This window comes from Struthio camelus, chromosome 13, assembly GCF_040807025.1.
Source record: "Struthio camelus isolate bStrCam1 chromosome 13, bStrCam1.hap1, whole genome shotgun sequence".
Taxonomy (NCBI): Eukaryota; Metazoa; Chordata; class Aves; order Struthioniformes; family Struthionidae; genus Struthio; species Struthio camelus.
Window position 1 is genome coordinate 21,302,349 of NC_090954.1, and position 4,569 is coordinate 21,306,917.

The 4,569-nt window shown below is 53.4% G+C and overlaps 1 protein-coding gene across 7 annotated transcripts in view; it reads left to right on the forward strand.

The window, feature by feature from the left end:
- Positions 1-4,569, forward strand: part of SMIM33 (small integral membrane protein 33) — a 37,409-nt gene that overhangs the window by 29,445 nt on the left and 3,395 nt on the right. For 2 of the 7 annotated variants that reach the window (XM_068960234.1, XM_068960235.1), the window contains one exon: positions 1,678-1,895. The exons of 3 other annotated variants lie outside the window; for them this stretch is intronic. The gene's annotated coding sequence lies outside the window, so the exon portion shown is untranslated. 2 more of the 7 variants (XM_068960237.1, XM_068960233.1) reach the window with 2 other exon arrangements.

Consider the following 4,569-nt stretch of genomic DNA (forward strand, 5'->3'; position numbering starts at 1 on the left):
TGGTCTGGCTGTTACTGGGGGCTGAGCTGGGTCGTGCCCAGGGCACCTCAGGCTGCAGGGATTTCCTTCCCACCTGAAACAGAGAGAAGTGCTGATTTAGACATGAAAAAGGAAGAGAAACTCCAGAGTCTAGCTCTTCGATGAGGGGAGGAATTGAAAAATATGTTTGGTCCTGCCCCACGTTCAGCTCTGCTAGCAAAGGGATTCGGCGTGCTTGGTTTCTTGGCCCTGATTTTGTGACTGAGTGGTGGCAGGAGCAGAGCCTTCGGCTGTTAGCGTGGTTTCCCCTGAGAAGAGACCCAGGCTGTCACGTTTTCTGTGTCTGTGCGTGTTCTGGTCTGTCTGTTTGTCCCCTGCTGGTATATTTTGAACTTCAAGGATAAGGATCTGCCGTATGTGTGATGGAAATAGGTGGCTGGGGAGAGGAAGGAGGCTGTCTTAGTGCTCCCGCGATGGAAGACTACAGTATTGGCCCATCTCAGAGGGTCCGTGCTGCAGTTCCAGGTACGAATCCACAGGCATGTCAGCTTTACTGCTGACACAACTGCTTGTTAATGTGGCCAGGTCTGAGCTTTCAGCCCAAACACTGTGAGTTTACTTCGAATTTCAGGGTATTTCCATATTATTCGTTGCTGTGCCCTCTGGAATCGCTGCAGCACTCCAAAGCTGGAGGCCGGTGCACGGTGGCGAGACGGTCCCAGCTGGGGCTGACTGGTCAGACTGGTCAGCTCTCCTGGCCCGTGTCTGTCCTGCAGGGGTGGCTGCTAGCAGGCGCTGCTTCTCCCACCCCTAGGCTCTTCGAAGGCTGCCTGGACCCTCTCCACACTCACTGTGGTATCTCTCTGGGCAAGGAGCAGAGCCTTTAATTTACTTAAAAGATATTTTGGGGGTGGGGGGATTCCCTTTGGCAGCCTTGGGGTGGGAGAGGAGGCTGTATCGCAGAGGGGCAGGTGTTTGCACCCACCTGCCCTGGGCTGTTCCATGCTCCGTGGTCAAGACCCATGGGTGCAGAACTGTGTTCTGCACCAAGGTGACATTGAGGTGACAGCTGTGAGTAACACATCCCTCTCATGCGGCGTTGTCATCTCTCCTCCTCCAGAACACCCCTCTGGCCCTCTCCAGCAAACTGACATGATCCACAGCCTGTTTGCCACCTGCGTCCAGCATATTAGAGGTGTGGAGGATGTCACAGAGCAGGGACGCTGTCATACCACGTTGTGGTTGATGTGCACCTCCATGAGCTCACAAGGGCCCCACTGGAAAGCATGTGGCCAAGCCCAGCTGTGCCACAGCCCCTTCCCTGACTTCCAGACTCAAGAGGATGCATCCAGCCCCTGGGCAGGGGGAGCCTGGAACAGCAGGCAGAGCCCTGGCAGGTAGCAGTGGAGCTGCTCCTTCTACGTTACTGTCACTGCATGGATCACATCAAGGGGATGGTCTTGTGCTGCTTGCAAGGTCCTTGCTTTCCGTGGCTGGGAAGAGGCTGCAGGAATGGAGGCAGAGGTCTCTAATGCACTGTGCAACTTGTTACATGTCAGCAGGTCTCTTCAAGAACCTCCAAAAACCTAAGCAAAGCATCAAGCCAAAAGGAGCTGGCTTCTCACAGCAGCCTTTGCTTTTACAAACCCTTTCTTAGCAGCACCTCCCCTCCCCCCTTTTCTTTTGTCTTTTGCACAGATGTGATGCCCAGAGATTATGCTATAGATTAAGGCTTTACTGAATCCTGAAATGAGTACAAATTCCCAGTTGCAGCAGCCCTATCGTACAGCCAAATCTCTTCTCAGCTTGTTTGGCTAAAGGGAGAAAGAGGCATTTCCAGTCCCATCCTCCCCATATGCATGACAGACGGATCCCAAACATTCACCTAAGTTTGTCTGCTGAGAGGCAGCCCCAAGGTAAGAGCAGTTTTGTTCTGGGGAGGAAAGATGGGGAGAGATGGGAGAAGTTGGGGTGGTTTCGTAAATGGCTTTCCAGAGAGAGAGAGAAAGCTGCAGATAATCCATCTTTACTGTAGCTGTGACGTGCTCAGGGTTGCACCGGGTTGCAGAGGCTGCCTTATTCTGAAAGGAAATTGTAGTCATCCAAACTTTCATCCATCTGACGCTGTGCAGTGCTCTACCCTGGTCCTGACCCTGCTCCAACTGTGCACCCTTCCAGAGCCCCCATGGGAGCAGGGCTGGTGGGGAATCAGGCCTGCCAGACAGGGGCAGCAGCAGTTGCAAGGTGGGCGGGAGGGAAGACAGCAGCGGGCCTGTGCTTTCAGGGCTGGGTTACACCAGATATGTCTGTGGCTGCTTGGAAGAGACACTTTCCCTTCTGCTGCGGTGGGGGCTGCTGTTGTGCTGGGTCTCTGTGTCCTAGAGGCATCAACAAAGGTTCAAAATAGCTGCAGTGTGGAGTCACACTGCTGCTGGTGATAGCACTGCTGCCAAATGATCTCCTTGCAAGAGCCAGGGACACTCGTCCCCCTTTGATATACATCTCTTCTATAACTCCTGCATAGTAAAGGTGTGTGTTTGAAGCGTACGCTCACCCTCGCAGGATATGCCCTTCTGGTGCCGTGGAGGCACTGCTGGGAACTATTGTTAGCAGCCAGGTACTTAGCTGTCTCCTAAACAGTCTCCTGCGGCAGCGGCTAGGATCCTCGGCAGAAAAAGAGATCAACCTGTAGCTCCTGCGGCTGCCGTGTTTCACCAGGCAAGGGTCCTTCCAGCTCAGAGCATTGCGCATATATGTATTACTGGATTTTGCAAGCAGCTCACACACATGCGTATTTTTACACTAATTTCTTACGCTCAATAAATTTTAAAGACAAGTCAAGAAGAGAAGGGGGTGGTGAAAAGATTTCCTCAGAGCAGGAAAGCTGGTGGCTTGTGTGTGTGTGTGCCTGCGCGCACTAAGGGGCAGTTAGGTGTTTTCTCCCTGAACAAAGGGCCCTTGTGTTGCAGCAGGCGTGAGTGAGGAGCGTTTCCTGCGTGACAGCGAGGGAGGGGGAGGCGCAGATGATGTGGCACTTGGCTAGGTAAGGGAGCACCTCTCGAGAGCATGGGTGGGATGAGCAGGCATTTCCTCTTTCTCTGCCCAGAGGGGAATCCCTGGGGGTGTGGGTCTAAAGCCTGACGTGGCGGTTTCCGAGGTGAGTCGAATTGCACTACAGCCTTTCCAGCCCCCAGATAACCTTCCAGGAGTCTTTTCTGCTGGTTCTACTCTGAACTTCACATCACCCTTGGAAATAAAGATTCCTATGGAGCTGGGATACTGAGGTACTACTGCCTGTGCCCCTCTGTGGCTGGGGAAGGCTCTTTCTCTTTCCTTTCCCTCTTTTCCTCCTACTACCCCCCTGCCTCCCAGCTCTCAGCTGTCCTTCCCCTCGTGGCTCACGCTGGATTTCACTGCTGTATTCAGCACCAGCCTGAATCACAAATACCTTCTGGTGTATTTTGGCAAGGTTTGAGCTTTCCAGGAAGTTGCCTGCAAGGTTTGATATTGGATTAGCACTGTGGTACTGATAGGAGGAAGGGAAAGTTGAGGTCTCCCCTTGAGGAACTCTTAGTTCATGTAACGCTGTAGCGAAGGGGCATGGTGTGGTGGGAAGGAAGCCCCACGACTCTGAAGGTGTCCAGGACAAGGGAACACAGGGAACAGCTTCCCTGGCTGTGCTCTGATTGTCACCTGATTGAATGTGTCTAGGGCACCATCCCTACAACGTCAGATATAACCCCCAAATTTTGCCAGTGGCTCAACCCCACTCCAGCCCTGCTAGTGGAGACAGATAGCCTGGCCCAGGTGGCTTCTGCAGTGCTTCGCTCTCCTTTTTGGTCATTAACTCTTTGTGGAGTAAGCTGAAGCAGGGTTATCATGATGGGGACCTTATAGGATGCTCCTGCAGATCACTGTGGCCGGATTCAGTGCAAACAGGCTACTTTGCTGGCAGCTGCCGATGATGAGGGGTGTGATTTCAACCAAAGTCCTGCTGTCCCTTGAACCAGGCTCCATCAGTGTTTGCAGCTGTCATGTGTTTGCCCTGCTCTGTCTGGAGAGCCTGAGGGGGTGACTGCATACAGGACAGTCTCATTCACCCAGGGCCTGCTGGTGTGTGTTCTTGCCTGTTGAAAGCACTTGCTTAGCCTCCCCTCTAGCCCCAAAGTCATCGTACCAGGCACTTAAGTTTGGTCTAGTTTAACCCAAATAGCTGTCTGGGCACCTGTGCTCCCCACGCTGGGGGTCTGCAGAGTGCCTTTCCCGCTGCAGGGAGACTCCTACCCTTGTGCAGGGCACTCAAGAAGGATAAGTGCTCATCGGACCCATTCTCAGCCCAGAGAACTGCGAGTCATTCAGGACGGTTTGCCCAATGCTCAGAGTCCTCGACCCAGGCCTGATCTTTTCCCTAGCTCACATGCAGAAGAAACTGCATCCAGGGCCTCCCCCTGAGTCTCTGCAACTGGGAAGCTGCAAGTGCAGATGGGTGACAGGCAGGAGCTGCATAATCAAGGACAGAAGATGAGGGCGCACATGAGACAGCCTCTGCTTGGTGATAACCCATTTCCAACTGGCGTTTCTCTGTCACAG